Genomic DNA, 14,304 nt, shown 5'->3' on the forward strand with positions numbered 1-14,304 from the left:
GCATCTGATCAATAAAAGGAAGAGGGAAGTAATCTTTTCTCGTGGCTTTGTTCAGCTTCTTGTAATCCGTGCAAACTCTCCACCCCTGTTCAAGTAGGAACAAGCTCATTCTTTTTATTAGCAATCACGATGATGCCTCCTTTCTTCGACACACACTAAACTGGGCTCACCCAAGAACTGTCAGAAATAGGATGAATGATCCCTGCATCTAGCCACTTGAGAATTTCCTTCTTCACAACCTCCTTCATGATCGAATTTAGCCTTCTCTGTTGCTCAACAGTCGGCTTGCTTCATCCTCTAGCAGAATTTTGTGCATGCAATAAGAAGAGTTGATTTCCTTGATATCTACTACAGTTCATCCAATTGCCAATTTGAACTCTCTCAGAATTCTCAAGAGCTTTTCCTCATCACTACCTGAAAGCTCAGAAGCAAGAATAACAGGAAAAGTTGATGCATCACCTAAAAACGCATACCTCAAGTGTTCAGAAAAAGGTTTAAGCTCGAGTGTAGGACCTTCCTCAATAGATGGCTTGGGACGTTTGGAGAATTTGTCAGCTCTTTCAATCCAAGAGATTCAAAGGCATTTCCAGCCTTCGCTTCCAAGAAGAAGCATTCAAATACTGTAACTGCTTATCACTTTCATCATCTTCGCTATCTGAATCCCCCATCAAGACTTTCTCTAAGGCATCAGACTTTAGCATTTGATCAAGCTCTAAAGTAACCACAAATTCGACCAATTCCACCTTAAAGCACTCTTCTTCATCAGTCGAGAATTTCATGACATTAAAAATATTGAAGGTCACATCCTGATCCTGAACTCGCATAGTGAGGTCACCTTTCTACACATCAATCAAGGTTCGGACAGTAGCCAAGAAAGGTCTTGCAAAGATTATGGAAATCTTCTTATCCTCCTCTAAATCAAGAATTACAAAGTCAGCAGGAAAGATGAGTTTGTCCACCTTGACCAAGACATCCTCCACAATGCCTCGTGGGTATGTAATAGAACAATCGGCCAACTGCAAGGACATATATGTAGGCTTTGGATCAGGTAAACCCAACTTCTTGAAGATAGACAAAGGCATCAGATTGATGTTAGCACCCAAATCATGTAAACATTTGTCAAACGATAATTTTCCAATGGTGCATGGAATAGTGAAGCTTCCAGGATCTTTAAGCTTAGGAGGCAATTTTTGTTGCAGCACTACACTGCATTCCTCCGTAAGAGCAACGGTCTCTAAGTCATCGAGCTTTACTTTTCGAGAGAGAATACCTTTCATAAACTTCGCATAGCTTGGAATTTGTTCAAGAGCTTCAGCAAAGAGTATGTTGATATTAAGTTTCTTGAACACCTCCAGAAACTTAGCAAATTACTTATCCAACTTCTGCTTCTGCAACCTCTTAGGAAAAGAAGGTGGATGATAGACCTGTTTCTCCCCAGTATTACCCTCAGGAGGAGTGTGTTCCACAGTTTTCTTCCTTGATTCCACTTCTGCTTCCTTCTGTACATCTTCTTCAGCCACAGCTTCATTTTCTAAAACTTAAGATTTTTCAGGGCTTGCAACCTTTCCAGACTTCAATGTAATTGCTTTAACTTGCTCTTTTGCTTCCCTCTTTCCTGGAACTTCTGTATCACTAGGGAGTGTAGCAAGCTGTTTATTCAATAAAGCATTGTCAATCTACCCAATTTGATTCTTCAGAGTCTTGATACACACTGCTTGGCTCTTGTACATGAGCCTCAACTCCTCCAATTCAGACTTTTCATTAGATTGATTTGCACTTCCATGCGGTAGTTGTTGGAGTTGTTATCTTGGTGCATATTGCGGTTGTTAAAAACCAGGAGGGTTGAATTGCTTTGCTGCATACTGCTGATAAGGCTGTTGCACCGTATTCTGATTGTTGCTCCAACTGAAGTTAGGATGATTGCGGTTGTTGGGATGATAAGTGGCTGGAGCTGGTTGCTGCGACCTCTGAAAGTTGTTTACATACTGAGCTAATTCACTAGAAATAACACATTGCTCAGTCTCATGTGCACCTACACAAAGCTCACAAACACTTGTGATCTGATTAGCCCAATAATTAGGCAAAGAATCCACCTTCATCGTTAAAGCCTGAAGTTGAGCAGTTATAGTAGTAGCTGTATCCAATTCTAGAACTCCTGCTATCTTGCCTGAAGGCATTCTCAGAGTTGGGTTCTCGTATTCATTAGCAACCATCAGTTCAATCAACCAAAAGCTTCATCATAGCTCTTAGCCCATAAGGCTCCACCTAATGGTGCATCGAGCATGGGTCTAGACTATGTTCCCAAACCATTGTAAAAACAATTTTTGATCATCCAATCAGGCATGCCATGATGAGGACACTTCCTAAGAATCTCCTTGTAGCGATCCCAAGCCTCACATAACAATTCTCCCGATTGTTGCGTAAATTGAGTGAGAGCATTTCTGATTGCAGCTGTCTTCGCCATAGGGAAGAATTTAGTTAGAAACTTCTGAGAAAGATCCTCCCATTTGGTGATAGAACCTGCTGATAGAGAATGTAACCAGCACTTAGCTTTATCCCTCAGAGAGAATGGGAAAAGCCTCAGCTTTATAGCATCTTTAGAAACTCCATTAAACTTGAAAGTGTCACAGATCTCGATGAAATCTCTGATGTGCATGTTGGGATCTTCTATTGGAGAACCCCCAAACTGGACTGAATTCTTTATCATCTGAATCGTGTTAGACTTGATTTTTAAGGTGTTAGTCGCAATGGCTGGTCTGATAATGCTCGACTGAATATCATTGATCTTCGGTTGAGAATAATCCATCAAAGCCTTCAGATTCGCTGTTTGATCCCCCATTATAATGATTGCTTCTTCTTCAAATTTATCAACTTCTTCAAAAACTTCAACTCTTTCAACTCATTCTAGTGCTTTTTTACGAGATTGAGAACATTTTGCATACACGCCCTCTAGAGTACCTGAAACACAACAAGTACCCAAGTAAGTAAAATATCCGAGTCAGTGAACTTTAACGACCAGTGATGACAAGCACATAAACTAAAAATTAACACCAAGTCCCCGGCAGTGGCGCCAAAAACTTGTTAGGATGAAAACACGCGCTAAATTTCACGCAAGTATACGTGTTCATAAGTAGTATAAGATGTAAATCAGATTCATATCCACAAAGACTCTTTTGGTTAGCTTAAGAATATGCACTTATGCAACAATGATATTGTTATCGCTCAATGCTAAGACAATAACAATTGAGATATTTTATAACTAAGATTTAACTATCTAAGAGATTAAAAGTGATTGAATTAACTATATGAGACAAACATGAGATTATAACTTCATTAAATACTTCATTCAAAGTCATTGTTCTTAACCTTAGCATGCAATGGTGATGACAACTAATCAGATAACATGAAACTAGTAAAAGCCAACTTTCGTTGTACGAATATCCTACTACCAGACATCCACAAAAGAGATAGAAGCTGAATAGATACCAATTATGTTGAGACCCTATATGTCTATATAATTTGACAAAATAAAGGTTTAATGAGCAAGTTATCTAACGTGATTACATAGGGCAAGTAAGATGGTTAAAACTACCTACGCATTATGCATAACAAATACATGAACCTATGCTAGCATGATAAGTTTTAAATCTCTATATTCACTGTCGCTTCAATAAAGATTAACACGCTATGTTATATGTTCGCTACGCACATATGACGAATAAGCACAACCAATACTAGCATATCATACAATCACCACATACTAAGATATTGAAACAAATTAGCTATAGAAATCCATAAGTAAATCTGTTAGAACCCCACGATAACGATTAGTTCAAAACCGAACTCATCGTTACTATGGGTTCCAATGAAAGCATGGTTAATAAACCGAGATAAACTAAGTCTAAAATAACTGAATTAAAACGAAGTACATTAACAAGAGTATTAGGTTCAACAACAAAGAAAACGAGCATCCAAGATTATAACTTAAGCAAAGAATCACAAGTAAAACACGTTCTTCTTCTTCGTTGAATTTGTGCTATTAGGTCTTCTTGCTGCCTTCTCCTTGTTCTCCATTCTGAAAAACGTCTTCAAAAGGTCTTTAAATACCATCCCAAATCGACCAGAAGTCCAGCGGATCAATATTCTAATAGAAACAGGATTCTGGAAAATCGACCTAGCGCGGCCGCCCCCAAAACCAGCGCGGCCGCTCTGAGTCTGGCGCGGCCACTCCTAAGTGTAGCGCGGCCGCCCTGAGCTTCTGGAAAAAAACTTTATTTTTCTTATTTCTTGACTTCACTTGCTGGTTTCTTCGCGCAATCAACCAAGGCTCCATCCTAACACTCTTCCAAGCATAATTCATGCAATTTCCAATCCTTCTTTCGATTATGCCCTGAAATGCAAAACACTACAAAAACACATCAAATACACAAACAACTTGAGTACAAAACACCAATTCGATCCTTTACGAAGCGTTCTAAGTGGAAATAAATGCCACTTAAAACTTGTCCTTGGCATTATATTCTAGATCACTCTTTCGCTTCTTGCCACCAACGGGGTCGTTATTCACTACCGTTTTCCTCATACTTTCTTCGACTTTGATATACTTTCCAGCCCTGTCTTGGAGCTGTAACATGCTTTCAGGAGGGTGCTTGGATAATGACATCTTGAAGAAATCGTCCCTAGTTCCCTGCTTTAGTGCTATCATAGCTACCTTGTCATCAAGGTCTGGGACCTTCAAAGCTTCTTTGGTGAAACGGTTTAGATAGTCTCTCAAGGACTCCTTTGCTCCCTGTACAATGCTCATGAGGGATGCTGAACTTTTCTCATGCACTCTCCCACTGATGAACTGCTTAATGAAAGCTTGACTAAAATCTCTAAAAGATCCAATGGAATTTGGAGGCAAACGACTGTACCACTTTTGAGCCATTCCCGACAGGGTTTGAGGGAAGGCCCGACACTTAATAACGTCGTTCACGGGCTGTAGCAATAGCACATTAGAGAATGTTTTGACATGATTAGCAGGATCTCTAGTGCCATCATAAGCCTTGATAGTGGGCATCTTAAACTTCCTTGAGATGTGGGCAATCATTATCTCTTCAGTGAATGGTGAAGTTAAATCATCAGGATCTCCTAGAGGCAAAAGATCACTTGGATCAGCCCTTGGGACAACAACCCTTCTTGGTATTGGACCATCCAGGTCAATGATTAGAGGAGGATTTCTCCTCCTCGGAGGTATTGGGGGTCTTAGGTGCGCCTCCAAGTCGCGCTTCAGCCTTTGGATCTCAGCTTCATGAGCCCTGATCCTCTCCTGTACTTCTTGGATATTCGTCCCTCGTGTAGTTCTGGGGAGTTGGTTAGTATCAGGCATTGGTTCTTTACCAGCACACCTCCTCCTTAGAGCCACATCGTCATCCGGAGATTCAGAGTCTCTTTTAGTGTAAGGTCCAGAGAACTCTTGGTCCTCCGGAATAGGAGCCAAGCTGCGTATATGGGGGGGGTGTGTGTAATAACTCGAATTTTTGAGACCTTGTAAAATGTTTAATGAATAGTAACCCTGACGGACGGGGAAAAACTTTTTAGCCCACACTATGTAGTGCTTGAGAAAATGAGTTTCGGAGTTGATATTATAATATTACGTACCAAACGAGTGTATGTAAACGTTATTAGTTTTCGAAGAAAACGAACTTTGAAAAATGACCATATTTACGAATCATCGAGGATTACGGGAATCACAATATAATTAAGAATTTAAAACCCTACGGATTTATATCCAAGTATGATAATTCAAAATATAAGGAATAAATATGAAAGGAATTACATCGCGAACCATTTACGAATAAGTATTATGAAAATGTTTAAGCGACCGAGTGAACGCGTAAACGATTAAATAAACATAACGCACTAACTAACCATGGTAAAAAAGTAACCATGGTTACTTTATCAAATAGTGAGCTAGAGATAGGATGATCAACCAAGGCTAAGCAAATAGTGAGCTAAATGGCTAAACAAGTGGCTTAGCTTGTAAACTAGGAAGCCTAGTTAGATTTGTCCCCAAGATTTGCAACAAGAATAAAATCCTAGGATCTAAAATAGAGAATAACAAATCAATATAAGATATCACAAGCTATCACTTGCATCATTCCAAGAAGCAACCAAGAAACAAACACAAAAACTCTCTCCCCATTCTTCATTAGCTTCATTCGGCCATTTCTTCTAAAGCCAAGAAACCAATTTCAAATCTTCAAGCTCTAGCCATGGATAAATCCTCCCATTAATTCTCAAGCTTCCTAACAACCAAAATAAGGTAAGATAAATCTTTGATCTCTTATAAAGGTTTGATGGGTGAAATAAAATCAAGAAAGTTGAGAATGAATAGTATGAATAGTAACTCTTATATGGTTTCTCGATTTCAATGGTTGTTTTAGGTTCCAAAAACCCTACTAAGCACTCCCAAGACTTCACCATCATCAAGAACATATCTCAAGCTCTCAAGAAAGGTAAAAATCTTTGACCCATTATTTAAGATTTAAGTTCAAGATCCTTTTAGTATGTAGTTGTAAACCTAGTTTTAGTAGTGGTATTGTTGAAATCTTGATGTTTAGCTAAGTAGATTTAAGGTTGATTGTTGTTACCTCAAGAACATTATGTTATTGAGAGGAGTTAGTGTGTTGATGATGATATGTTGATTGTTGGTGGTAGTATAAAGATTTAAGGCGTAAACGAAACTCCGGTCGTAAACGTAATCTCATTAAAACGAACAAAACACAACTTTAAGCTTCTGCAGAAAGTCCCAAGAATTCAAACTGTAGTTTCTTGAAAATTTACGCTTGATTATGATAGAAAATGTTATAAGAATCGTTTAGGCGCTTGAATCGCTTGATTCCGATTTACAGATCAAAAGTTATGACCGTTTTACTAAAGGTGATTTACGCGACAAAAACTGCTACGAATTACGAACTTTGAAAATATAAAGGATCGACTTAAGAATGTTCATAAATCATGAAAATTTTACAGAGAGTAGTATATTGAGTTTCCTAACTTTCTTAAAAATTTTAAGTGGAAATAATGATTTTTCAATTTTATAAAAATATCGGAGCCGACACCGTGTGATTAGAAATCGTAGAATCCATAAGCGGAGCCGACAGCGAAAATGAAAATGGACTTAAGATACTTTGAAAAAGGAAGCGACCATAATGTGAATAAGGACTTAAAGGAATAATAAGGGTAATATAATTTGAGAGGGTGCGTAATAAGTAGCGCATGAGTGTGAGTCGCCGTAAATTAGAACGGGACCTAACGAAATGAATTGTGTTATGATTATAGATTTCCGAGCGGAACCTAGAGCATCCTCCACCTCGAGATACCCAGGCAAGTTTGCGAACCCAACTCCATTTACTGTTGTCTTGTGAAAGGATTGTTTATTATTATTGTATAAATACCATGCTTTCCATGATACGTAGTTATTGAATTTTCGCATAATGTAGCGATATTGTACGATAAGTATATATCGTGAAATATTTTATTCCGCTATAAGCATGGCGTATTATAATAAGACCGAGAGTCGGTCGGGATTTCAAGATAAAAACCCGGGAATCATTCAAGTGATATTATAGGACGATTACAAGTCCATAGTAATACGTTTTAAAGGGATCCAACGTCCACTTATAAAATATTAAACACCTCGAATTTTTATTAAAACGATTTCCAAAGATCGTATTCCCTCAACTACACTTTACCATTTGGACAAGAAATATTTATCTACTATTCATTTACTATGGAGAAGTATTCTCCAGTAAATATTTACTTCGGACTCGAGTAAATTTTAAAAGTCCATTAAATTATTAAACATAAATTATCATTTAATTTATAAAAAGGGTTTATTTATGATTTAAAAATCATAGAATCTGATTTAAAATACTTTCGGATATTCGGGAATCATTCGAATAACTTCAGATCGTCGGAGAATATTATCTTGACTTATTTTAATATTTTGAATATAGTTTCAAGGAGAAACATTCCCCCTTATTTAATTATCTGTTGACAACGGTCAACTTACATCCTTAGTACTTCCCCCTAAAATTTTGGAAGTACATATATATATATATGCCCTAATGCGATAAGTTGTTTCTATCAACAAGCAAAACGCTTGGGGAACTTCGATGTGGTTCGAGTTCTTGAGATATGATAGAATTCTTTTAAAAGGACAATGGAGGGGTAGACTCTGGTACTATGTGTGCTAGATGGACTACCAAAGGTACCGCATGCGAAGGTACTCTGTGTACTCAGGAACTTTTGAAGTATGTGTATACCCAAAATGGGACACGTATCCCGAATGCGGCCAAGGTGATAACTGGGATACGAAGGTGTCGTCCTTCTACTAGTAGAAAAGGTTAATATTATCGTATTACGACTGATCATCGTATGCGGTGGCTCCAAAGAGTGTCCTATTCTTCCAATTGGAATTGTGATGCAATGCCGTAACCCAAGCCTAGGTGCTGGGTTTACTATTAAGGTATTCGCAGGTTAATAAAATCCACTAAAGGATTGCTTTCATAAAAGGTGTGTATCACCATGGGAAACTATTTTCGACTAAAACGTAATTATCATATATGATGTTTTACGTAAGTTTATCATATAGTCATTTTCATACTGTACATTATTATGCTGGGCATTATAGCTCACACTTGTTTTCTTAAATTGACACAACACAATAGTGAATCAAGATGCCTACCATGAGAACCGCAGCCAGGAAACGGGTAGGAAATGTTGGATTTATAACGCAGCGGGGTCATGGCAAAACACTTTTACACATACAAAATCCAAATAAAAGCATATAAATCGTGAATAAAAATTCGAGGGATCGAATCTAACCTTTTAAAATAATTCGGAGACAATGATCAGAGATCCTTAGCAGTTGCTCCTCAAGTGTGAAGCACTCCACCGGTATCCACCAAGGAAACGATGTTAAGGAGGAGGAAGAAGGTGGAGAGAATTGGATTTTCCAAACTTTTTGGGTTTTTGGGTTCTTGGGTTCGATGTGGGTTAGAATAAAATAGGGTCTATAATAGTGTATTTATAGGCAAAATTTTCAGCTGAAATTTTCCATAAATAATATTATTATTATCCCATTTATTATTCTTATTAATAATTAAAACACCTTTTAATTATTAATCCTTTTTCTAAACACTTTAGAAATAATTCTCTCTCTTGATTTAATTTCCAAAAATTAAATCCTTTAATTAATAATATTAAGAACTTTTCTTAATTAATTTATAATCAATTAAATCTCATTTAATCAATTATTAAATTTGCCAATTAATTATTTATTTCATAAATAAATAATTATTAGCCATTATTAATTAATTCCTCCACCATTAAATCATTCTCTTTTTATGGTGTGACCCTGTAGGTTCAATATTAAGCCGGTAGTAGAAATAAATAATAATAAAACTATTTTATCATTATTTATATAAATTCTCTAATTTATTAAATATGATTAATTAATTAATCACATTTATTCTACATCGTGAGGGATACTTCTCAGCATATCGCGACTATCCGGATAATATGAATTCACTGCTTAGAATACCAAGAACCTATTCAGTGAATAGTTACCGTACAATAAACTCCTTCTACCCTACAATGTCCCTATTAAATACAAGGCATGGATCTCGTGTCAAGCCTATCTAATTCAATCACTTTGCTTACCATTTACTATGCGTAGTTCTATGCAAATTAGAAACTCCTTTCTAATTTCATTTACTCTGACCAGAGATTCCTGAACTAGCATAAGTGGATCAGCCTTGAACATTCGCTTCCTTCACTGGAAGGGGTAGATCCTTTATTGATCATACATTATCTTCGTGTACAAATTCCTATACCCAGAAGAGCCCTAATAATTGTCCCTGGAGACTAAGAACTAAACCAAAGTATAGTTCAGTGTACACAAGATGACTATGATGACCTCAAGTCTAAGGATACTTGTACAACTATCACTATGTGAACAACTGCTGACACGTGAGTGAACTCCATCTGTTGTTCAGCTGTGCGAGTCATGTTCAGTGAACTTATTCTATAATAAGCACCTACATACTAGCTATAGTGTCACCACACAAATGTCTATGAGAACAGACATCCTTCATAATGAAGCAAGCATAGTATGTACCGATCTTTGCGGATTATTAATTACAGTTAGTAATCCTATGACCAGGAACTATTTAAGTTTAGAGTTATCATCTTTTTAGGTCTCATTATTATGATCTCATCATAATCCATAAAAAGCTTTACTCTAAACTATGGTATATCTTATTTAAACACTTAAATAGATAAAGCCCGTAATAAAAACAAAACAAGTCTTTATTAATATCAATGAAATCAAAACAGATTACATAAAAGTTATTCCTAAATCCTAATACATGATTGGACTTAGGACATATTCCTTTCAGGAAATGGCCAGTTGTTCCGTAGATTGTTTAGTGCTGTACCGCAGGTAGTCCGAATAAGCTGGATTGGTTTTCAGTTGTTTTTAGTTCGACTTATTTATAAGTATGACTTATGTAAGGTAATAAATAAGAAACGTATATTTGGCCGACGGATTAGCCTTACTTAAAGGTTATTCCCCGGTAAGACTTAATTACTTTTGGGTTGTAATAATTATCACTTTGTGGTTTGATCTTCTCTAGTAATGAATGGTTCGTTTCCAAGACAATAACTTATAAGTGTGTGTGTGTGTGATAAGTATGGGGTCGTAAAGTGTGAGTATTTATATATTGTGATGTGAGGTGTGTGGTTTATAGTGGTTTAGATGGCGTGGCCTCCGAGATTCCTGACCCCGGATTTTGGGGCGCCACAGGGTGTCTTCCCTTGAGCTTCACTCCGATTAGCATGTCCACTTCCTCCAACCTCGGGGTATAGGGGCATCCCGTAAGGGGGGTTAGTAGTCATAAGAGTTGAATACTCATACCCAACGGGTCGAGGATTCGCAGGTGCATGTAGCTGCTGAAGTTGGGAATTCGTTCCTTGAGGAGCCGGGGGATTCGTCATTTGTGGCTGAGGATCAGTGTCACGCCCCCAAATCCGGGGTCAGAAGATTTGGTCGTCACTATGAAACCTCAATCCAAAATAACCTGTTTAATCAAAATTAAATGCCAGCGGAAGATATTTATCATAAATGACCCCAAACTAATCCAAGATCTTTTAAGGTTACAGTTCTAGAAACAAGATATCCAAATTCCACCAATAAATTTTTCACTTTCTTTTAAAACTCTTTTCAATAATTTCCAACTGAAAACTAAACCCACTAGTATAACTTCGAAATGAAGTATACTAGGCCCAAATAAAATATACAACTATATATAATATAATATAAACAACTTTATACAATAAAACTTACACTAGTCCGTAAACCCTGGACCAACCACCTTCCAAAAGCTTCTTCTTTGCTTCCTCGAATTACGCAGCTAAACAGCGCAAGCTAATCCTCACTGGAGGTTAAATTTGAAAACAGGCAAGTATGAGCGAAAGAAATGCTCAGCAAGTTAATTATAACATATATAGGGTCGTCTTGATATAAAACCGACATCTGCATCATCGCAGAACATTTAAAAATCATAATTGCTGAATCATAAAATTATAGTAGTGGAACCCCAGAATTGATTCCTTAATTGTATTCAAAAACCCTTTTATATTTTCCAGCGACGTGCTTCAGCAATACTTTGAATCATAACGAGAATAAAACTCGTAAAACAGTGTTTACGGAAATATCGTAAACCACAATAACATGAAATAATGATTATGGATTGAATCATAAACTTTACTCAAAACTCAACTCTTGATATTAATACTTATTTTGTTGTCATATCAAATTAGATATCAATACGAACTTTGATGCTCACAACACCCATACTGAAGTCAACATCAATCATCTATACTAATACCACCTTTGATATTTAACAACAACATAAGTATCCACAAAATCAGAAACTGAATCAAAGCCACAATTCACTTTTAATCCAAAACAGAATCAGTACTTTTAATCCAAAAAGAATCAGTTGATAAATTATTTATTCTATGAATATCAAAAATGATATGATAATTTAGATTAGGATCATTCTCCGACGGACGTACTATCACATGCTGATCAGCCCGTGTGATAGCACAAGGTCATGATTCATAGAAACGTGACCTCAAAAACACGAGTACCCAAACAAAAAGGCATAACTAGCCTGTGGCAAAATGGTGTCATAATATTTCATATGGCACTTAGAAATAGCCCTCCGCTGGACCGTCCGTCCCGGTCACTTACGCAATTATAATCCAATCTTAAAACCTTTTATTGAAATGGGGTCATGATACTCGACACCCGAAATAATTTTATTTCCCCCAATTCTTGGGTAGGAATATTCGCAACCCAATCACTTTTATCAAAATCCAAAACATTTATAAATCCAATAATTGGATAAGTAAAATCACTTGCCTATTCTGAACATAGAATAGCAGATGAGTATTTGCATAAACATAATTATTTAATTCAGCGATATGTAAAACATTTATCTATTCCGAACAGAGAATAGGGAAAACAATACTTGCATAATATAATTCGAAATAAACGTCACTTGAATGATAAGTGAAGTCAGGGGTACTTGCATAATATGAATCGAAATAAACGTCACTTGAATGATAAGTGAGGTTAGTGTACTTGCCTTTGGGTTTTAGCAGTTAGTCACACTCGCAATGACGCATCTATTCTGACATTCTGTCTTAAGATATCATCGTCCTTCTTTTCAACACTTGACTGATATGCTGCTCCTGCGATTGCTAGAAGCCAGATACCCAATACCATTCCATCTCATTCTTTATCCAACGTCTTGTCCCGATCAACTCGAGAGATCCGCATCTATAATTAAAATATAGAACTTTAATTGTCTAATCGATAATCACTCGACGAACTACGCGTCAAAAGCCTATCGTCTACCCATACGATAACCCGCACATAATTATGACATACAAATACAGAAATCTTGACCCACGTACGCACATAATTCACATAGCACGTAATCACATAATCCACGTATCACATAATTCACATCACATATAACTCGGTTCGTCAAAAGGCTCGACTCGGTAAGTTTAAAACTGAAATCGGGTCAGAAATATGATTTTTCGATCAATAATCGACTCAGAATAACTTGTAAACAAACGACCTTTCGAAACAAAAAGGATTTGGGTCTCGAAAGTATTTTTATTGAAAGCGGAATATTTTTCTGAGTCTGTACGCGTTCGTTTCATATTAAACAGACGAACGGTTGATTTATTATGAATTTTTGAACATTTTTCGGAATAAAAACGATCTCCGAATCATTTAATAATAAAATAATAGGGTTGGAACACCCTAAAATAATTTTATAAGAATTATCGAGCTTGGAAAATAATTTTAAATAATATTTTAAAGCTCGAAACTATTTTTCAGAATTTTTAAATCAATTTTAAATAATTAAATCTAATTAAATAATCAATTAAAATTAATTAATAACTAATTAAATTAATTAATCAACTAATATTTAAATTAATTGACTAATTAAATAATTAATTATCAACTAAAATTAATTAATTAAATAATTTGAATTTATTATTATTTTTTTTTGAATTAAAATAAATTCTCAGAATTTACAATAATAAGAAAATGATATTTGAAAATAAAATAAATGATTTTTAAAACTAAAAACTGAATTTTGATTTATTTTTAAATCAGAAATGCAGAAACATGTTTTTGAAATTAAGTTTGGGGAAACAAGAATCAAAGTCGGGTCTTAACAAAAGAAAACGGGTCGGGTTGGAGGAGAACCGGGTCGAGCAAGAACTCCGGCCACCTTCGCCATTTTTTCCGGCGTCGAGCTCGCAGATTCCGGCGAACAATGAACTTGGTGAATTTCCACTCAAAATTAACGAAATAAATTGCAAAACGAAGCTGGTAACATATGCAATCAATCCCCAGGATCAACTTCAATAAACATATCGTAAATAATCTAGAAAATTAAAATTAAAAACGAATAAACAAAAACAAATAAAACTTCGATTTATATTAATTGTTAATCGTTTGGCCTAAATAAATACACGATTCAATTGCAAATAACATCAGGAAGCTAACCCCATCATCAAAATCGATCAATAACCCTAGGATCAAAAATACCCAAATTCGCATAAACCCTAAGATTACGAATTGAAAAATTACTTATCGTTTGATGATTATGATAAGGAATTATGAAAGAACAGATCGAGGGCTTCATTTTGGTTACTAGAACATCG

The 14,304-nt window shown here is 36.1% G+C and overlaps 1 non-coding gene across 1 annotated transcript; it reads left to right on the forward strand.

The window, feature by feature from the left end:
- The first annotated feature begins 2,342 nt into the window (after nucleotides 1–2,342).
- Nucleotides 2,343–2,449, forward strand: LOC141682222 (small nucleolar RNA R71). Its single transcript, XR_012559624.1, has one exon. It is a non-coding gene; the product is annotated as a small nucleolar RNA R71 (small nucleolar RNA).
- The last annotated feature ends 11,855 nt before the right edge of the window (nucleotides 2,450–14,304 follow it).

This window comes from Apium graveolens, chromosome 8 (assembly GCF_009905375.1).
Source record: "Apium graveolens cultivar Ventura chromosome 8, ASM990537v1, whole genome shotgun sequence".
NCBI lineage: Eukaryota > Viridiplantae > Streptophyta > Magnoliopsida > Apiales > Apiaceae > Apium > Apium graveolens.